This window comes from Prionailurus viverrinus, chromosome A1, assembly GCF_022837055.1.
Source record: "Prionailurus viverrinus isolate Anna chromosome A1, UM_Priviv_1.0, whole genome shotgun sequence".
NCBI classification, from domain to species: domain Eukaryota; kingdom Metazoa; phylum Chordata; class Mammalia; order Carnivora; family Felidae; genus Prionailurus; species Prionailurus viverrinus.
The window spans coordinates 203557149-203580412 of NC_062561.1; the positions used below are offsets into that span (position 1 = coordinate 203557149).

General features: G+C 36.6%; 1 long non-coding RNA gene across 1 annotated transcript; it reads left to right on the forward strand.

Annotated features, from left to right (window-relative positions):
- Positions 1-460: 460 nt before the first annotated feature.
- Positions 461-22684, forward strand: LOC125175937 (uncharacterized). Its single transcript, XR_007156074.1, has 3 exons — positions 461-578; positions 3841-3996; positions 22449-22684. It is a non-coding gene; the product is annotated as an uncharacterized LOC125175937 (long non-coding RNA).
- Positions 22685-23264: the final 580 nt, after the last annotated feature.

Genomic DNA, 23264 nt, shown 5'->3' on the forward strand with positions numbered 1-23264 from the left:
GTGAAGAAATGAGACTGCCCCTTACGTAAACTGTGATCAGTACTGTCTAAACAGCACTTAACGACACCCAGTTACATTCGTTTCCTTCATCTTGGCTCTTGAAGTATCATTTTTTAGACCACTTTTAAGAGTGTTGCTTAAATTCTGCTATTTTTTAAAATTTTTTTAACGTTTATTTATTTTTGAGACAGAGAGAGACAGAGCATGGACGGGGGAGGGCCAGAGAGAGAGGGAGACACAGAATCTGAAACAGGCTCTAGGCTCTGAGCTGTCAGCACAGAGCCTGATGCGGGGCTCGAACCCACGGACCGCGAGATCATGACCTGAGCTGAAGTCGGATGCTTAACCGACTGAGCCACCCAGGCACCCCTAAATTCTGCTATTTTAACAAATGATAATATTTTTATAAAAATCAAAAGATGGACAGTATACTTACTTTTTTTTTTTTTTTCAGGTAAAGCCCATCAGCAACAAGAGCACAAGCCTGGCTGTGTGGATGGTGTTTGCCTGACCACATTACTGCCTCACCTGATAGTAGCATTCTTTAATGTTAGGCCCTATGTTTTTGATAATTGGAGGTAAATATGACAGTTATAAAAGCATAGAATGTTACAGGAAAACTCTATTTAAACACTTTGCTGTAATCCTTGATTGGGTAATTTAGCACCTACCAAAGTGTTTCTCAGTATACCAGGAAGACCCTATACAGAAAATTGTGATTTTCTAAAAGATATTAAATAGATCTATGGAGTAAGTAAGCAGCAGAGGCAGAGAAGCTTTCGGGGAGGAGCTCAGAAAGTAGATGCGGGGCCACAGAATAGCTCTGAAAAACAGTGTCGTGCTCAAATGTGACCTCTTTTAAAAGGCGGCATTCAGGTCTTTCTTAAGGCTGATGATCTGTCCAGCAGGTAAAACTGTGAACCAGGTGGTGTCCCATAATTTTCTACTGGGATCCTCGTTTGGAAAGAACTTTCCTGATACTTTCTGTTGTTGGTCTTACCATAGCAAGTCTATTCTCTTATACTGACAGTGTGTCCAAAATTCTGTACTGGAAAGTTCGTTGTCATTCAGAGCAATCCTGTAGCAGTAAAGATCTCTGAGATGAACCAGATGACAAGAATTGCCCTATCCTGGAAGGAGGTTGGCATTTACTCTCGCACTCATCTAACACACCTGCTCAAACCCAGTAGCATCTGCTTTTGAATGCATATTGTAATGGCAGCATTAAAAGGTTAATTAGTTCTAGCTAGTCAAATCTTTGAATTTCTGAACACTTTCTACAGAATCCTACTTTTTCAAAGTCTGGATACTTTTTTTTTTTTTTTAAAGGAAAATGCTCACTGGGTCTGCATCTACCTTTATTTATGTCCACGTATTTTTTACTTGAGCCCAGTTAATTATCCAATTAAATTTTAAACACAGAATGGCTCTGATTACATAACTGATAGTTATGTAATACCTGCAGTCACTGATATAAATTGTAGTGAGTTGAGATTTTCAAGCAATCCTTTACTTCTCTCTTAGACTATAGGAGAAATATGTGTTTTTAGTGGTCATGATAAGGAGAAATTGTATAATTTTATTAGTTGTAGTTTGCATGTCAAAATAGTTTTTAATTCGTAGTGGTTTTTCTGTTTGTCATATAGATGTTCTTCATGGTTCTTTACAGACTAAAATTTATTTCCTGCTGGATAAAATGTTTACCTAGTATTAAAACCTACTCTTAACTGAATCTTCAGTGCAGATTGTTTTCTGTGTTTCTGTTGTTAACACATAATACGCTTATTTTCTATTTTCTGATTTCTTGGAATTTCCCAAGTCCTCAGGGCTTTAAGGTTAATTTTAAAAAAGTAGACATAGTTTATGAGAGCAGTTTTAGGTCACAACAAAGTTAAATGGCAAGTACAGAAAGTCCCGACATACTCCCTGACCCCATACAGACATGGCCTCCCCTTAGTAGCAACACCCCCCACCAGAGTCGTACATTTGTTACAGTTGATGAACTTATGTCAACACATCTTTTTTTTTTTTTTTTTAATGTTTTTCTTTATTTTTGAGACAGAGAGAGACAGAGCATGAGCAGGGGAAGGGCAGAGAGAGAGGGAGACACAGAATCCAAAGCAGGCTCCAGGCTCCGAGCTGTCAGCACAGAGCCTGACACGGGGCTCAAAGCCACAGACTGTGAGATCATGACCTGAGCTGAAGTCGGACGCTTAGCCAATTGAGCCACCCAGGCGCCCCTACATCAACACATCTTTATCACCTGAAGTCCATACTTTATATTATGGTGCACACTTGGTGTTGTACATTACGTGGGTTTTGACAAATAAATAATGACATGCATCTACCATTCGAGTGTCATACTCATTCCACTTTCCTAAAACTTCCTTGTGTTCTGCCTATTCATCCCTCCCTCCCTCCTCCCGCTTGCCAACTCCTGGCACCCATCCATCTGGTTACAATCTCTATAGTTTTGCCTTCTCCAGAATGTTATATAGTTGGAGTAATACATTATGTTGTCTTTTCAGATTGGCTTTTTTTCGCTTAGTAGTATACATGAAAGTTTCCTCCATGTCTTTTCATGACTTGATGGCTCATTTCTTTTTCACAGAAAATAATATTCCAGTGTCTGGATGTACCACAGTTTATCCATTCCCTTAAAGACTTCTTGGTTGTGTCAAGTTTTGGAAATCATGTACAAAGGTGCTATTAAAAAAAGGCCTTTATGCAGGTTTTTGTGTTGACATAAGTTTTCAACTTATTTGTGTAAATACCAAGGAGTGTGAGCACTGTATCTTATAAGAATATATTTAATTTAGTAAGAAATGGCCAAAATGTTTTCCAAAGTAGTTGAGGACTTTTGCATTGCATTTTGTAATGCATGAGACTCCTTGTCATTCCGCATCCTCACCAGCAGTTGATATTGTCAGTGGGCTGGATTTTTGCCTTTCAAATGGGTGTGCAGTGTTATCTCATTGTTTTATTTTGTAATTTTTAAATGGCATATGATGAACATCTTTTCATATGCTTTTTTACATCTACATATCTTCTTTTGTGAGTTGTCTGGTCAGGTCTTTAAAATCATCATTTTTGGGGCACCTGGGTGGCTTAGTCGGTTGAGCGTCTGACTTCGGCTCAGGTCATGATCTCATGGATTGTGAACTCGATCCCTGCGTCAGGCTCTGTGCTGACAGCTCAGAGCCTGGAGCCTGCTTTGGATTCTGTGTCTTCCTCTCTCTCTGTCCCTCCCCCACACGTACTGTGTCTCTCTCTGCCTCTCAAAAATAAAGAAAACTAATAAAAAAATTTTTTAAATCACTATTTTTAAACAGGTGGTTCATTTTCTTATTGCTGAGTTTTAAGAGTTCTTTGTATATTTTGGATAACAGTCCTTTATCATTCTTTTATAAATATTTTCTCCCACTCTGTGGTTTGTCTTCTCATTCCAGTGACTGACTTTTTTTTTTAACCTTTGAAATTGCTCATACTTAATTCTGTCTTTTTGCTATTTGACTGCTTGCTTGAATTGATGAATTATGTCTTTCGCCTAGATTTGTATGTCCAGCTTCAGCTTGTTCATTTGTTTCTGTTGGTGGGGCAGAGAACTCAGAGTTCTTATCATGCTTATCTGCCAGACAGCTTTCCCAGCCTTGTTGTGGCACTATCTCTTGTCCCCATGTACGCAGCCCAGGAGCTGATTTATTCATGGGGGGAGAAACAGTCAAGATAGTATGTGACCTCTTGCCAGTACTTATACACACAATTAGCCTTCATTAACCTGGCCCCAACCCTCAGCAATGGATGGACATGACAGTATTTGCCTTCTGTGCTTCTTTCAAGGTTGATAATTTTTAATGCATATCAAAGAGTATATGGAACAGATATATAAATTATGAAGAATGAAATCAAACATCTGGGAATCCATCTTCCAACTTAAGATTGATGACATTGGCAATGACGTTAACACTACCCACGTGTTCTGCCAGCTTCCCTCAGGTAACCATAAACCTAAATTTTGTTTTATTTTTTTCTTCTGAAAATACTTTTCGAACAGATGCATAGCCCTAAATGATATATTATTTAGGTGTGATTGTTCTGAGTGTTTTAAAACTTGTAATATACCCTTCGTCTTTGGCAGCTTGCTTTGTTTTCCTCACCTTGTTTCCTAAGATTCATCAAAGTCCCATGTGGGTATTGAATAAGGCTTCGGATGTCCTGTCATAAGTTACTCCTCATTCCTGTCCGAACTTTTCTTCTTTCCATATTACATCCCAGAATCTCCATGCTGTTTCCCATTGAAATTATATTATTTTTTCTAAAATAAATTTATGTAGGGGCGCCTGGGTGGTGCAGTCGGTTAAGCGTCCGACTTCAGCCAGGTCACGATCTCGCGGTCCGTGAGTTCGAGCCCCGCGTCAGGCTCTGGGCTGATGGCTCAGAGCCTGGAGCCTGTTTCCGATTCTGTGTCTCCCTCTCTCTCTGCCCCTCCCCCGTTCATGCTGTGTCTCTCTCTGTCCCAAAACTAAATAAATGTTGAAAAAAAAATTAAAAAAAAATTTATGTAGATACCTTTAAATTGTAGAGACTTAAGATGCACCACTTGATGTTTTTATATATTTATACATTGTGAAAAGAACTACAACCAAGCAAAATAACATCACTTCTACATAGTTGCCTCTGTGTGTATGTTGAGAAGATTTAAGATCTATCTTCTTAGCCAATTTCAGTTATACAATTCAGTACTATGAACTGTAGTCACGATGCCATGCACCATACATTGGTTCTCCAGAACCCATTCATCTTGCATAACTGAAACTTTTTACCTTTTGACTTCCTCGTTCCAGCTGTTTCCCTGACCTCACCAACCACCATTCTTCTCCCTGAGTTCAACTAGTTTAGAATCCACATGTAAGTGAGATCATGAAGTGTTTACCTTTCTGTGTCTTGCTCAATTTCACTTAATGTCCTTCAGGTTCACCCATTTTGTGGCAAGTGGCAGGATTTCCTTCTTTTTAAAGGCTGAATAATACATTATAAATATATATACACTAAATTTTCTTTTAGCATTCATGGACATTTAGTTGTTTCCATATTTTGTTTTATTTTGAATAATGCCATAGTGAACATAAGAGTACATATATCTCTTTGAGATACATATTTCATTTCCTTTGGATGTTTAACCAGAAATAGGATTCCTGGATCACATGGTGGTTTTATTTTTAATTTTTTTGAGGAACCTCTGTACTGTGTCCCATAATGACTGCGTCAATTTACATTCCCACCAACTGTGTATAAGTGTTCCCGTTCTCCATATCCTCGCCAACACTTGTTGTCTTCTGAGTTTTTGATAATAGCCATCCTAATCTGAAAGGATATTTACCTGATAATTTCTCAAAGTAGGACTCTTTCAAAGTGGGCTTTAATTCTAATGGTATCAAAATTCTGAGCTGAAGGATTATAAACTCCTATCCAGGAAGTAGACGTACCAAAAAACGTGGAGAGATTGATTTGGGGAAGTGGCAGTTTTCCCAGCAGTCTTGAAATTGCAGCAAGAAAGCAGTTTTATATTTATCACTTAAGTTCAGTGTTTCATTACAATAAGGAAATTATTTCAAAAATGTCAACTTTTGACATGCTAATGTAGTTTTCTCACTGGCTAGCTGGGAACTAAACAGAAGTGAAAAGAATTTTTGTGACAGATTGAATGACACATAAATCATCTAGTTAGATGTACAATGCAGAAATATATACTCTGAATTAAAGTCAATTAAGTTTATTTCTATACCATTTTATACTAGACTGTCTTAGTTGAACTAAGAAATGCATTTTATATTATATATTCTCAGTTTTTCTAGAGGCATTGAAACTGTTGGATAATAGAGTTCCGTGAGTATTAACTTGTTTGAATTGAATAATCTTTGGAATTTCAGCAACAAATGTTATTTGTTTTCGATTTCTGTTGCATTTATGATTGTTACCTTAAAATATTTCTCTTCTCTTCTCTTCAACACACTAACATTCAAAGTGAACATATGCCTTTGTAAGTAAACATAAATCCAGTTCTCCAAAAATGTCTCAGTTAAAGCTAAATATAAGCCTGCTTTTCCACCATCAGATGTTTGACATCTGCACTGATTTTACACTAACAAACTGAATATTTTTTGAAAAATTTCCACCTAAGAAGGTGCTATATTTGAGGATATTTAAAATTTCTAATGTTTAGCAAGAAAAGCTCAGCTTAACATATGGCAATTTTCTGATTTTGACATTCATTGTGTTTTTTCAGCAGTTTTTGAGATGCATTATTCTCGCTCTCAATAGGAGTACTCTGGTCCACTTTGATAATTATATCACTTTTTATTTCAATCTCACTTCTATAATGGGTAGTACTTTTTCAGTAATCAGTTTTGACAACCCAAGAAATTAGCTGACTAATTAGTATATAAAACAAGTAAACAGTGGCATCAGCACTCCTTTGGAATTTTCCAATTCCAAATTTACTACCTCTAATTTCCATCAGGGATTACTCTTAGCTATGAAGCATATTATCAAATAAAAAAAAAGAGGAGCAATAAATTTATTCTGAAAGTTTCCTTCAATGCCCTTTGAATAAGATATATTGCCTTCTATACTTTTTTTTTTTTTCCTCTTTACTGGACTTACCTACTCTTTCAGCTCAACTAGTAAATTCTACCATCTTTCATGGGCTACAGTTCAAGTCTTATTTCTTCATTTTTTTTTCCCCCTGAATACTTTCAGTGCTTCTCAAACTTTAGAGTGAACATGTATTTTTAAATATAGGAAGTGTATGTTTTGGACATTTTAATATTTTCTGACATCTAAAATATGCTGTACAATTGATTGGAATATTTAATTTGGTAGATTTTGTTATCCCCCCAAAGCTAGACATTGTATTATTTTATTTACTGAGAATCTTTAACTTCCTCTTTGAGTGGCCTTTTTTTCTTTTGGAACCTACTTCATAGGATGACATTTTACATGTCCCTCAACTTATGGGAGGGTGTCTTTTTTTATTGCTTGTCTAATCTGGCTCAAATCAGGTTAGGCCCTTCATGTAAGTCAGTCCAATTTGGTCCTAAATTTCCTTTTCTAACAATAGGTGAAGCTGAGAGGAGAGAGAGGGAGAAGCTGACTGTCGGTGGCACTTGAGTTCTGTTTTCTTTGTTTATTGAAATATATTTGACACATATATACAGTATGTTAATTTAAGGTGTCCATTAGGTTGATTTGATACACTTATATGTTGTTATAGGATTGCCATTATAGCTATAGTTAGGTCCTCTATCAGATGTTGTTTAAGGGTACAAACTTAGAAATGGTAGTGAATAAATCTCAGAGATAGAATCCACAGTATAACAAATATAGACACTATTATATATATATGTGTGTGTGTGTATATATATGTATATATATGTGTGTACATATATATATACACCTAAGAGACTTTATCGTAATTATTCCAACTACAAAAAAGCAATGACAATTGTGCTGTTTTCTGTTTTCCCTAAGTCTTCAGTGCACTTCCCCTCTGCAATTCCCATGGTTTGATGGTTCAGCATTCACTTTGATTATATAAGATAGCACAGTGCACCTCTGATAAATTCCTCCTTTTACATAGGAAATATGTAAAGAGTCCTATTAATATAAGCTATTATCAGATGATGTGTTTTATAACCAGTGTTGTTAAATTGGAGAGATCTGCATTTTTTTTTTTTTTGGTTTTTACTCCTTTATTCATAGTCTGGGGAAGTCTTTGCAGCAGCATTGAGTGGTCAACTGACATTTGGAAATCACTATTCTGTGTCAGAACAGAATTGTTTTGCATGCTATTTAATCCTGTTTCATCCCTGTTAATCTAGTCTCCTCATCTGAGGTGTAACTTCTTTTGTTTAGGAACCATAAAAAAGTATTCGGTATCTCCAACATTATAAATTATTTATTTATGCCTCAGAGTTTAGGAAGTTTCCATTGATAAGTGGTATGAGTGATGAGAATGTGGAATGATTATAATTGATTAAATTATTTTTGAAAGCAAGAGTAGATTTCCTGTATCGACTTCATTAATTTCCAACCTGTCCAATGGTGGTCAGTCGAGATCCTATTACAGCATGGCCACTGGCTGCTTAATTGGCAATAAAGTGAACCACAGTTACCCAACAACTCTCTTTAGTTAGATGCTCACTGTCTTGACAGTAATACTCTCAGATCTTGCCTTGGAATAGAATAAAATTAACTAATACTGATTTGGCTCTTATTGCTTAAAGCTATTTTGGCTTTCAAAATCTACTAGAGGTTGAACTTTTCCCTTTAGTGTTTTATATTTACCACATCAGAACTGGTACAATTAGAAAGTCTTCTGTCATTTAATCTTAGACTGTCTTTTGCAGCAGAAAAGTTATTTTCATTAGTCTTTTTCTTATTCCTGAGGAGCTGAAACTATATTTGAGATAGATGGAATCTTAATTCTTGGAATCCTCACCCAGCTGCTTAAAGCTGCCTGAGTGTCACAGAGGAGAGATGTGAATAGAGCACAAAGCCAGGGACGTTACTTGAAATCTCTGTGTGGCAAACCGATTTCTCTTTTCATTCTGAGTCTTAATCCTACCTGAAATACAGGATCAGGGCTCCATAGTTCTTTTCTTTATACTCAGACCCTAACCTCACACTTGATAATAACCATCAGAAGAGACAAATAGAAATGCAGCCAAGAAATAATGTACTGAGAGAAATGGAAATCAATTCATACCTAAGGTCTAGTGAGGAGCTGGTCTAATCTGTCACTCCTATCTTCTCATGAGCACAGAGTGCGGTAGTGCACGGAATAGGAGAGTTACCTCAAATATTCTTTTACCAAAGGTCAATATTTTTTACCCTCTCACTTCTTTGGGTTGTAGGATTCCATGAAAGGATGGATAAAACAGCCCCGGCCAAACCAAACACCACTGCTACCACCCACAGTGAGAAGCACAGCAACAACACACAGCATCTCTTCTGTGACTTTAACTTTTTTTCTTTAAGTGAAAGTCACTTCGAATACTTCCGTGGTGCAGTAAGTATGTGCTTGATTTGGCTGTGAGCTCTACTGTCCCCTCCCTTCAGGGACAAAATGAGTGAGTAGATGTGATAGTGTTGGGGAATTAGAAGGAACAGGATTGTTCTTTAAAAGTTTTGGCTTTTCTGAGGATCAGTAGGCAGAACTACATGGAGATTTCCAGGATTGAAAAATATGGACCTTCTACAATGGGTACATTAGCAATTTTGCTTTTCTTCTAACAGATTTGTTCACTGTGATTAGTGTTACTGATTTTCCACCTGTAGGCACTTCGTAAATGCTTCTACTGTGATGTTCTTAATCGACACGCTACACTTTAAAATGTAGTTCTTTGTGGTGCTTGAGTGGCTCAACCCAACTCTTGATTTCAGCTCAGGTCATGATAGTTTGCGGGATTAAGGCCTATGTTGGGCTCTGTGCTGACAGTGCAGAGACTGCTTGGGATTCTCTCTCTCTTTCTCTCTCTCTTGCTTTGCCTCTCTCTCTCTCTCAAAATAAATCAATAAACTTTAAAAAGTATAAGTTAAAAAAGACTACTCAGCCATCCTGACAAAACAGATGTTAGAAATAAAAACAATACACTATCTTTTTTTATTTTTTATATTTAAATTTGTTTAAGTTTATTTATTTTTAGAGAGAGAGAGAGAGAGAGCGTGTATGCAAGAGAGGGGCAGAGGGAGATAAAGAGCTAGAGAATCCCAAGGAGGCTCCACACTGTCAGTGCAGAACCCAACATGGGGCTTGAACTCACAAATTGTGAGAAACCCAAGAGTCGGATGCTTAACTGACTGAGCCACCCAAGTGCCCCCAAAACACACTCAGTTAACTATTTTATAAATAATGGTTTATGCACACTTGCACTCCTATTTTCCCTTGGAGGAGACTTCAGTATGTTAGCCAGGAAATCTTCCACCCTCCTCAGGCCCCACCAAACACTATTACGTTGGTTGAGTTGGCAGTTTGCTACAGAGTTTGTCGACTTGCACAAATTAAGATGAGTTTATTTTCGGCATCTTCCTTTTATGCTTTTATACGTGTGGGGCTGATACAGGTGTGCTGTATTCTTCTAACACCATGGTTGTTTTGAACAGCGGGACTCAGGTTTCCTCTTTCAGTTTCTTTGTCACTTGCGATGAAATGCAACATGAGCGCAGTGATAGTGTTACATGTACTCTGCCACTTGTCCCCAGCTACACTGTACCATGGCCTTAAACTTGTTTTGAAGCCAGAGAGAGTACTATTACTGATATTGAGTAAGAATTGCTTTTTTCCCCCCTCTATAATTCATATAATAATTGCATGTGGGAGCAGATATTTTTGTAAAACATTTTAAGTAGATTTTAAGTAGAATCCTTATTTTGTTTAAAATTACCCATCTCTCTCTCTCTCTCTCTCTCTCTCTTTTTTAAAGTGGGCTTCACACCCAGCACAGAGCCCAACTTGGGGCTTGAACTCATGACACTGAGATCAAGACTTGAGCTGAGATCAAGAGTTCGCTGGTTAACTGACTGAGCCACCCAGGTGTTCCCCAAAATTATCAATCTCTTTAACCTGTTACCTAATCAGAGTTGTTCCACTGAGAAATGGGGACTTGAAAGTGTATGCCTATAGATTATTTTAACTAAGTTTACTTTCATTCTTTCAGGAAAAGCATTATAATAGATTTTTTTCTACCAAAAATACCCTTGAAGGGTGCCTGACTGGCTCAATCAGAAGAGCATGAGACTCTTGATCTCAGGGTTGTAACTTGGAGCCCCGTGTTGGGTGTAGAGGTTACTAAAAATAAATAAACTTAAAAAAATTCTTGAAAGAACATTACATAATGGATGGTGTACAGGTACTATTTTTTTTTAAAGATTCTATATGCTGTACTTATTTTTAATTATACCTATTTCATTCTGTTTTTATAAAAGTTTTTTGGATGACATAATTATGTCTAATAGAGTACTCAATTATAAATATGTGATCAAAGAATTATTTGTCTAAATTTTGTTTATTTATTTATTTTTTGAATTTAAATCCAAGTTAGTTAACATATAGTGTAATAATGATTTCAGGAAAAGAATTTAGTGATTCATCACTTACATATAACACCCAGTGCTTGTCCCAACAAGTGCCCTCCTTCATGCCCATCACCCATTCAGCTCATCACCGTATCCAACACCCCACCAGCAACCCTCAGTTTGTTCTCTGTATTTAAGAGTCTCTTATGGTTTGTCTCCCTCTCTGTTTTTATCTTATTTTTTTCCCCTTCCCTTATGTTCATCTGTTTTGTTTCTTAGATTCCAGATACGAATAAAATCATATATTTGTCTTTTTATGACTGGCTTATTTTGCTTAGCATAATATACTCTAGTTCCATCCATTTAATTATTTTAATGTTTATTTATTTTTTTGAGAGAGAGAGAGAGAGAGAGAGAGAGAGAGAGAGAGAACACAAGCAGGCAGTGGCAGAGAGAGAGGGAGACAGAGAATTCCAAGCAGGCTCCTCACTGACAGCACAGAGCCTGATATGGGCTCGAACTGACAAACCATGAGATCATGACCGGAGCCAAGTCGATGTTTAAGCAACTGAGCAACCCAGGTGCCCCAAGTGTTTTTAAAACTATGCTTATGTTAAAAAAATTTAGCTGAAATTATTCATTATAGGCTAGTTTACTTTTATGATACTAGTAGGTCAGCCACTCACCAAGATTTTTCCTTGTAGACTCTATCTCTTTCTGTTTCTCTTTGTCTCTGTCTCTCTCTAGCTCAGCTAGATCTGTACTCTGTGTTATAAATAAAAAAATCTGAAGGAAAAAAAGAACATCATCATGACTAAATCTCTATCTGATAACTTTCTGGTTATCCTAACCTTGTCCTATATCGATAGACAGAAAATAGTTTTTGAAGTGAAGTGGTCTGAGCTTGTTGCAAAATAGCTGGAAAATAGAAGATGAATTTGTTTTACAAACATATAAACATCTTTTAGACTCCCCTATACAAGCTAGAATATTTTGTAGTCCTTAGTATTTATTTTTATGTTAATATACACAAATTACTATGTTTTATGATATTTAATCCTGATAAAAATATATTGATATGGATCGAACAAATGGCAAACATATATTAGCATATATGTTAAAAAAGAGTAGGTTTTGGGAGATGGTAGAACATCAATTAATCCTGTTGAGTTTAGTAAGGAAACTATAGTCTATACAACTAATGAGAGTATCTTTCCTTGACTTCCACAGCATCCCTCAGACAGCACTAAAGACTGATGATAGAATTGTTTCAGTTCTTACCCCCTCCTTTCCTGCACCTTCCCCGTAAAAGGAGAGTTTAGTATGGAATTCTGATGTAATGGCATATTTCCCCCACTGCATCACATACTAAGCATTCATATTTTTAACTGCTTGAAAATTTTATAAACAAGGAGGAAGGGCGACTACTGTTTCAACATCTCCCACACATTTTAGCCAATATTAATAACCAAAGAAAATAGGATTTATATAAATGAATGGGAAAAAATAAACATTGTTGTACGTAGCACATAAAATGATGGCTTGCTTAGAAAATCTTAGAGTACTAATTAAAAGAACTGTCAGCACTATTAAAAGTACCTAGAGATTGACTACATATAAGACGAACAAAAAAATTCAGTGAATCCTTTAACATAAGAAATAAGCCATTTAAAGATATAATGAGCACAGTATCCTATTTACTCTAAAAACCTAATCAAATATAAAATGTATTAGTAATTGAACACTTCAGTACTTCCCAATAACTTATAGAACAACTAGATAGAAGATCAGCAAGGATATTGAAGAACTCACAACATCATCAACCAATAGGATATTATCAACATTTGTAGAATAGCCTACACAACCACAGCAGATTTCCAACAGAAAATATATCAAGATAAACCATAGCCAGCCTGGGCTGTAAAATAAACCTTAACAAATATAGAAAAAAATTGAAATTGTATAGTCTCTAGCCACAGTAGAATCAAACTAGAAATCAGCAGAGATAACAGGAAATTCTTAAAGCACTGAGAAACTAAAGAGTACAATTTTGGGGCACCTGGGTGGCTCATTGATTGATCATCCAACTTTGGCTCAGGTCATGACCTCACGGTTTGTGAGTTCAAGCCCTACGTTGGACTCTGTGCTGACAGCTCAGAGCCTGGAGCCTGCTTCAGATTCTGTGTCTCCCTCTCTCTCTGTCTACCCCTCCCCTGCTCATGCTCTCTCTCTCTCTCTCTCTCTCTCTCTCTCAAAAACAAACATTGAAAAAATTAAAAACATTTATTAAAAAAATACAATTTAAAATAATCCATGGATCAAAGAAGGAGCTCAGGGGAATCAAATACATTGAACTGAATGAAAATGAAAATACAATGTATCAAAAATTGTGGTAAGCAGCCAAGGTAAAGCTGAGAGGGAAACTTATAGCACTAAATGTTTATATTTGAAAGAAGAAAGTTTCAAATCAATGGTCTAAATTCTCACATCAAGAAATTAGCAAAAAAAGAGCAAATTTAAGCAAACAGAAGGCAGGAAATAATATAGACCAGGAATCAATGAAAATGAAAAAGCAAGCATAAGAGAGAAAATAAATAAAACAAAAGCTGGTTCTTTGAAAAGATTAATAAAACTGACTAACCTATGGTAAGACGGACAAAGAGGAAAACAAAAGACACAAGTGACTAATATCAGGAATGAAATGGGAAATGTCAAATAGATCTTGGAGACATCGAGAGGGTAATAAACACTGAAGCACTCTGCACACATATATTCAACAACTTAGATGAAATAAATCAATTTTTTGAAGAGCATGAACTATAATAACTCATTTAATATGAAATAGATAACTTGAATAGTCATACAACTATTCAAGAAATAAAATTTGTAATTTAAACCTCTCAAAAAATAAATCTCCAGACCTTGATAATTTCCCTACAGAATTCTACCAAACATTTAAAGTAAAATTAACACCTATCCTATCCAGTCTTTTCAGAAAAATAAAGAAGGAATACTTTTCAGTTCATTTTATGAAGCCAGTAGTATCCTGGAAGAAATACGACTTTTCCTATTTGTAGACGATGTGATTTTCAACATAGAAAATTCAGAGGATTTTATAAAAAAACTCTTAGAACTGATAAGTAAATTTGAGGTCACAGGATACAACATAAACACACAACAATCAATTGCATTTTTATATTCTAATGAGCATTTTACATTCTCATGAACATGTGGAAACTGAAATTATAAATCCAGTATCATTTATAATTGCCTCCAAAAATGAAATGAGTAGTAAACATGACTTACATACTGAAAACTGTCAAATGCGATGATAGAAAAAAGATCAAAGAAGATCTAGGTAAATGAAGAGCTATGCTATGTTCATGGATCAGAGTACTCAGCATAGTAAAGATCTCAAGATCTCCCAAATTGATATACCAGTTTAACATAATTCCTACAAAAATCAATAATATTCATTGTAGATGTAGAAAAAGTTATTCTAAAATTTATATGGAAAGATAAAGAAACTAGGATAGCTAAAATAAGTTTGAAAGAGGTCAAAATTGGAGTTATCACTCTACCAGATTTATTATATAGAGGCAGTAATCAAAACTGTGTTGTATTGGTGGAGGGACAGACACCTAGATCTTTGGAATAGAATGGAAACCCCAGACATAGCATTGCCTGCTAATTGTTGAGGAAGGTGTAACAGCAGTGAAATGGAAGAAGGCTAGTATTTTCAACAAGTGGAGTTGAAATAATTGGATGTCTGTAGGAAAAAAAAAGAACCTTAATCTAAATCTCACACCTTTTACCAAAGAACAGATCCTAAATATAAATGCAAAAACTAAAAGTGTAAGACTTTTAGAAGGTAGCATATGAAAACATCTGTGAACCTAAGGCATGGGGAAGAGTTTTTAAGCATTGCACTGAAAGCACAATCTGTTAAAAAAAAATAAATTGTACTATATTAAAATTATGAACTTGAGCTCTGAGAGACTTTATTAAGAGGATGAAAAGAAAAAACTACCCATTGGTATTAATATTTATATACCACGAAATCGGACAAAGGACTCAAATCTACAATTAACTCAAAACTATAAAGACAGATGATACACTTAGAAAATGGGCAAAAAACATGATTCATTTCACCGAAGAGGATATACAGATGGCAAATGTGATGTTTGAACTCTAGCCAATAGGAAAAAGGCAAATTAAGACTTTGGGATGTCACCATACACTTACTACAAATATTGAAATAGAAACAGTGACAAGGGGGCACCAGGGTGGCTCAGTTGGTTAAGCGGTTGACTCTTGGTCTCGGCTCAGGTCATGATCTCACAGTTCAGGAGTTTGAGTACCGAGTTGGGCTCTGCACTGGCAGCACAGAGCCTGCTTGGGATTCTGTCTGCCCTTCTGTCTGCTCCCCCCCTCCTCCCCCCCAGCTCACTCTCTCTAAAAACAAAATAAACAAAACAGAGCAGAACAACAACAACAAAAAAATCTGAGAAAGAAGTAGTGACAAGGACCAAATACCAGGGAGAATGTGGAGGAACTGGATCACTGATACATTGCTAGCGGGAGTGTATAACGTTGCAGCCACTTTGGAAAACAGTTTGGAAGTTAAAAAAAACCGTACGTGAACTTACCACACAACCCAGTAATTGCACTACTAGTCATTTACGCCAAAGAAAAGGGAACCTAAGTCTATATAAAGATGAACACAGATGTTCATAGCAGCTTTATTTGTAATAATCAGAAACTGGAGACAACCAAAAAGTCCTTCAGTAGGTGACTCACTAAATAGATTGCGGTACATCCGCCTCATGGGTACTGCCCAGAAATAAAAAGCAATCAACTACTGATACATGTGACAACTTGGATGAATCTGAAGAGTATGATGTTGAGTGCAAAAGCCAGGCACAACAATCACATAGTAGTTGATTTCATTGTATAGCTTTTTTGAAATGACGATATTATAAAGATGCAAAACAGATTAGCGATTGCCAGGGGCTGGCAATGGTAGAATAGAGCTGGGTGGATGGGATTAAAAAGGAGTAGGGTGAGTGGGACCAGCTCTTGCTGGCCCACAGCGAGATCCTGTTTGTGAGGAGCCAGACCTCCAGGGAGGAGCTGACCGAGCTGGCCCAGCAGGCCAACCTGGAGGAGGTTGAGCTGGGTGAGGACCGGGACCAGATGGACCTGGAGCCCAACAAGGTGCGGCTGGGGCAGCAGAGGGTGCCGGCCGCTGTGTTCTGAAGTCTGAAGGAGGGTTGACCCCACCCCTGCCCCTCATCCATCCTCCCCAAATCTAGCCTATGTTTGTAAAAAAATAAAAGAAAAGAAAAGAAAAGAAAGAAAGAAAAGGGAAGTGGCACAAGAGAAATCTTTGTGGTGATGGAAGAGTTCCGTATCTTGGTAATAGTTGTGGTTACATGCGTTTACATGAATATGAACATGTGGCAAAATGCCCTAATATGCAGGTTTTGACATTGTACCACAATTATGTAAGAGGGAACCACGGGGGGATACTGAATGAAAGGTACAGCAGATTTCTCTACACTATCTTTTCAACTTCTTGTGAACTTCTAATTTTTCAGCATTAAAAATGAAAAAAAAATATATATAAAGGAATCAGTACCTCATTTATAATAGCACTTGTATGAGTCAAGGTTCGCCAGGAAAAACCAATAGGATATCTATGTCTGTATTTCCACATAAAGAGATTTATAATCAGAAGTTGGCTCCTGCAGTTATGGAGGCCGACAAGTCCAGAATCTGCACAGGCAATGTTCCAGTGCTAGCATGAAGGCTGGAAACAGCAAGCAGGATAGAGGTGAAAAGGAAATAGAAGCAGGAAGAGGTGATGTCCTAGTTTAGAGGTCACTGGGCAGGAAGAATTCTGTTACTGAGGGGGAGGGTCAGCAAATTACTCTATTCAGACCTTTAACTGATTCGATGAGGCTTACTCATGATGTAGAGGGCAATCTGCTTTCTCAGCCTCCTGATTCAAATATTAACAAATTATTAACAAATAAAACACCCTCACAGAGTCGCTCAAAATAATATTTGATGGATACCTAGCCACTCCATAGCCCTGTCAAGTTGACACACAAAATTGACCTTCACAGCAACCTAGTTAAATATTGAGAAACTAAAAGAACAAAGTTTAAGTATAAAGGGATGTACTTGGTTTAATCCCCAATTTAGAGTTTGTCTCCTTTTGACATAGTAAGTTAAACAGAATATAGCCAAACATTTTTTTATTTCGGTTTTTGAAATTACCATTTTACTGGTAGTGTTTACTTTTGGCCATTCTGAGTGTAGCAGAGCTTACTCCACTGAAGATAGAGGTTATTTTTACAGTTAAAATTCACTCTAATTTTGCTTAATATGGTACTTTAGTAAGCTATGTAAAGTCATTTGTTCTAAAAGACAAATATACATTTAAACTAGTTAAACTTGTTTCTTTGTATAACAAATGCAGTTCTCCTAAGGCAAGACCCCAAAGCACAAGAGTATTTTGTGTAATAGCAAAATCAACAGAAAACGTGTATATTCTTCCACATGCCAGTATTAAAGAACAGAAACTTGTCATTTTTAAAAAAATTCTAAGTACTTACTTATTCCTAGGTTAAAAATAAGACTCATTGTGTTAGAAGACAGATAATATAATATTATTTACAGTCTTGTAAATGATCCTTAATACAAGTCCAACTCATCATATTATGGAGAAAACTGAGAGAGAAGTTTTAAGTGACTTGTCCAAGGTCACATGACTGATACCTGGCAGAAGCTACACATGAAAAATTTCAGGTGGCTGAGATTCTTCTCAGTCATAAACTTGGAATATCATATTAAGAATTACACTCTCTTTTTCTGTGTACTGTTAAAAAATGTTTTCACTTTATCTTATAAATAGAAGTAAGATTCCAGGTTTTATGTAGTAGAATGTTTAGAGGAAGTGAATACAAAGAGGAGCTGTTTTTAACCATGCTGCTCTCATTAAAGGAAAACAATTTTTATCTTAGCTCCTTTCACTGAAGTAAAAATTAAGTGGTATTTTATCACATTTTTCTTCTTTTCAAAAGAAAAACTGGCATGCAAAATTGAATGGCGTCCTCTGGTATTGTGGAAGCAGAATTTCTTTTTTTTTTATTTTTAAAATTTAAGTTTTTTGAATTTACATCCAAGTTAGTTAGCATACAGTGCAACAATGATTTCAGGAGTAGATTTCTTAATGCCCCTTACCCATTTATCCCATTCCCCCCTCCCACAACCCCTCCAGTAACCCTCTGTTTGTTCTCCATATTTATGAGTCTCTTCTGTTTTGTCGCCTTCCCTGTTTTTATAGTATTTTTGATTCCCTTCCCTTGTGTTCATCTGTTCTGTGTCTTAAAGTCCTCAAATGAGTGAAGTCATATTTGTCTTTCTCTGACTGACTAATTTTGCTTAGCATAATACCCTCTAGTTCCATCCATGTAGTTGCAAATGGCAAGATTTCATTCTTTTTGATTGCCGAGTAATACTTTATTGTATATATATGTATATGTGTACTGCATCTTCTTTACCCATTCATCCATTGATGGACATTTGGGTGCTTTCTGTACTTTGGCTATTGTTGATAGTGCTGCTATAAACACTGTGGTGGCCTTTGAAACAGCACACCTGTATCCCGTGGGTAAATGCCTAGTAGTACAATTGCTGGGTCGTAGGGTAGTTCTACTTTTAATTTTTGAGGAACCTCCATACTGTTTTCAGAGTGGCTGTACCAGCTTGCATTGCCACCAACAATGCAAAAGAGATCCTCTTTCTCTGCATCCTCGGCAACATCTGTTGTTGCCTGAGTTGTTAATGTTAGCCATTCTGACAGGTGTGAGGTGGTATCTCATTGTGGCTCAGATTTGTATTTCCCTGATGATGAGTGATGTTCAGCATTTTTTCATGTGTCAGTTGGCCATCTGGATGTCTTCTTTGGAGAAGTGTCTATTCATGTCTTTTGCCCACTTCTTCACTGGATTATTTGTTTTTTTGCGTGTTGAGTTTGGGTGTTTGAGTTCTTTATAGATTTTGGATACTAATCCTTTATCTGATATGTCATTTGCAGATACTTTTCCCATTCTGTCGGTTGCCTTTTAATTCTGCTTATTGTTTCCTTCACCGTGCAGAAGTGTTTTACTTTGATGAGGTCCCAAAAGTTCATTTTTGCTTCTGTTTCCTTTGCCTCTGGAGACGTGTTGAGTAAGAAGTTGCTGTGGTCAAGGCCAAATAGGTTTTTGTCTGGAAGCAAAATTTCATATCATATTAAGTGATTATTTTTTTCTGTAACTTTTCATTGCTAATTTTTATTTTTCATTACTACACTTTATTATTTTTTTAAAAAAAATTTTAATGTTTATTTATTTTTTTGAGAGACAGGGAGTAAGTGAAGAGGGGCAGAGAGACAGGGAGACACAGAATCCGAAGCAGACTCCAGGCTCTGAGCTGTCAACACAGAGCCCAACCCGGGGCTTGAACTCACAATCTGTGAGATCATGACCTCAGCTGAAGTCCGATGCTTAACTGACTGAGCCACTCAGGTGCCCCATCTTTATTATTATTTTTTAAGGTTGGGGTAGTACATCCATGTACTAGGGCTAAAGTTATAAAAGAAAGTTAAATAGACATTCTAAGCAATTATTTGAAAATCCAAATAAAAATGTGTTACTCTGTTACAAGTAGCTAATCAAGGCCGTCACACATTTCTTTTTGCTTTTACCCTGAAGTGATTAGAAAATAATACCTCTTTTTCATTTCACTTGTATACTTACTGAGTTTTCAATTGATCAAAGACGTTACTGAACACAGTGGTTTACATTAATGTGATTTAAAAAGTTTTTATCCCTTTCTAACAGTAAGGAAGGCAGAGCTTTCTCAGTAGGGAGAACTCTGCATCCATTTGTTGAATTTCCAGGCTTTTTTGGGAAGAAGTAGCATAATTGATGACAGATGAACGAAGAATCCTAGAGAACTGGATTCACTTGGTTTGGAAAAGATACAAGTGTGCAGGTGGAAGAGAAAGGGCTAGATTTGAAGACCATTTGTATTTTTCTCATATCCTCTTGTATCTTTTTACCATTTTCATGGTCCTGGACTCCCTGTGTGCTTTCACACCAGTCCTTAGGGCTCTATGGGGAGTTGCTCTCAGGCTGATGGAAATTATTTTGTTTGTTCATGTGGACAGGAATGCCTAGGAATTGGCGTCCTCCGCTGCTTAGTCCTTAAACCAGTGATGACACAGTCTGTAAATAGTCCAGCTTTCTCACCCCAGATTAGCACTGCCTGCAGAGCTCTCTGTGGGATTGAGCCAGAGAGATCCCTCATGGAACTTTGCCCCAGATTGTACCCTTCCTTGGCCTCTGTCCCTTCCCAGAGCAATTCCCACACTTCCATATTGAGGGTTTTAAAAAAAGCATTGAAGAAATCTAACTTACATTTAGTAATTATCCAGAGGATATGATCTTATAACTGCAGTGTCAAATGTGATTGTTATGAGTTTTTTTGAAAAGAGTACATGGAAAACAATACCATTGTTATCTACTAATAAAACCTAAAAGAATACATGCACAAATTAAAGGGGTTAGTAATTAGAGGGTTTGGTGATTTTTCTGTACACAAAATCAATTGTATAGTAATAAATTGTTTAAAAAAATGAAATGAATTAAAACTGGAACATTTAAAATGTATCAAATAATTAGGTGGACACAAGGAAATTACAAAATTTTACTGAAACACACCATATTCGTGTGTTCAAAGTTTCAGTATGGGGGTACCTGGATGGCTCAGTTGATTGAACATCTGACTTTGGCTCAGGTCATGACCTCCTGGTTCGTGAGTTTGAGCCCCACATCGGGCTCACTGCTGTCAGCCTGTCAGCGCAGAGCCCGCTTTGGATCCTCTGTCCCCATCTCTCTGCCCCTTCCTCGCTTGTGCTCTCCCCAAAATAAGTAAATATTAAAAAAAAAAAGCCTCAGTGTGAAAAATGTGAAAATTTTTTCTATGCAGTTCTATGATTCAATATAATTCCAATGAAAATACTTTGTTTTGGCAAGACAGTGATGCAGAAAAAAACATAAGAAAGAATTATATATAGTTATTTCATTATATTTAAAATCCTTCTATTATGTAGGATAAATATGTATATGTAAAAATAAAAATAGATATTTACTCAATTCATTTATACCCTAAATATTCACACAATGAAAATGAGCAAAACTGTGTTTTGGGGGAAGTAGGGGATTACTTATATTTGTGACTGCCTTATATTTGGATATATACTGGGAAAAATAAGTTTTGTTTTTTTAAAGAGCAGTATAGTTCAAACGTACCTTTTCTGGCTTTGTATTTTGTGGTTGAAATGCTTTAATTGATACTTTAGCTAGAATATGGGTTGCACTTCCCTCCTCCTGACTTGATTTTCTCTGTCCTTCCCAGAGCACTGTGTTCTCTCTCTGCCAAGCCCTCCTCCAGACTGTCAGACCTACTGGGTGATGAGGAGCCAGTGCCTGGCTCCTCTGTGTTGGGTGGGGTCTCTCCCATGGGACTGTCACAAACCTTTTCCTTTTGCCAACCCTTTCTGCGCATCATCCATATTTAGCTTCTTTTCTAATACTTCACGGTTCCTCTTCCCTCTCTCCTTAAAGGCCTTTTTCCTCTGTTACTTTATTTTTGCCTTGGGGTTACATAATCAATCTTGTTCTTTGCCGTTTGCATCTAAACCTGGATATCAGAATCCTATGTTAGGTATAGCAGGCTGGGGGACTTGGCTTCCCTCCCGGCTTTCTGGTAGGTTTTTGGAGGGAGAGGTTTTCCCTCAAGCAAATCTGAGATGTATAGATATTCCAACAAAGGACTAATTCAATCCTTTGTCACTTTAGTTTCTTTCAAAATTTTATTTTGGAATTGTTGCTTCTTAATGTTGCTTACGTAGCATATCTGTATGTTTCTTTTGCTTTCTTTTATTATTTTTTCCTACTTTCTCTAATCTGTTTCGCTATTAACTCTGGTGCTATTCTCTAATTGTATTGTAAACTTCTTAAGATAAGGACCTTTTTTTTCTTCTAACTTTTTCTCTTAGTTTCTCTATCTTTGCTAAAAGCCCAAGTGGAGTATGCAGAGTATTGCAAGCACTATATGAAAGTTGACTGCTTTGAGAAAGTAAATACCATTAATTTCAAAATTATTTCAATGGGCAAGAAATTTCATTTCAATGGAGACATTCTAAGTCTCAAATACCACATTTTCATTTTTTTCTTTGAACAATTACAGTAGAAATTCATGATATGTGTAATAATAATCATAGATATTATTATTGAGTTATTCTAATTTTCTAGGTGCACAAATGCATTGTCATGCTTTTCTCAAGATAATGAGGAAAGATTTATTTCACAAAAGACAGAACTGAAGCACAGAAGAGCTAAGTTGACCAAAGCTGGACAGAAAGGGGTAAAGTTGTGAATTGAATCCAGGCATATTTGATGTTATCTTAATCCCTTCTATAAGTAACAAAAAGTTTGTGAAGGCTTACTATAGCACAATGTGGAAAATTGTTCATCTCTTCTATTTCTCTGCCCAGAAATCTTTCCTGTGTGTGATTTCTCATTCCATGTAGCAAAGTCAGCATCTCCTCCTATAATAAATACCTGCCCAAATGATTTTTCCTTAATGTGTAAAGATCCAAGTACAGTGTTCAGCATAAAGTCTCATTAAATGACAATTTTTATTTTTATTAATCCCTGGGACTAGTGATGGTTCATTTTTTTTTAATGTTTATTTATTCTTGAGACAGAGACAGAGCATGAACAGGGGAGGGGCAGAGAGAGAGGGAGACACAGAATCTGAAGCAGGCTCTAGGCTCCAAGGTATCAGCACAGAGCCCGACACGGAGCTTGGACCCACGAACCATGAGATCGTGACCTGAGCCAAAGTCAGATGCTCAACCGACTGAACCACCCAGGCGCCCCAGTGATTGTTCGTTTTAAATGTTCCTCATTAGGGTGTGGATTTGGGAATGCAGTGGATGATATGGTGACTAAAAGATTAAATATAACGACTTTCTAAGTTTAAAAAAAAATATTATGATCAGTTATGTTAGCACAGATTTCATTTCCAAAATTCTACCCATGGTGGGAAAAAAAATCTTTCAGATT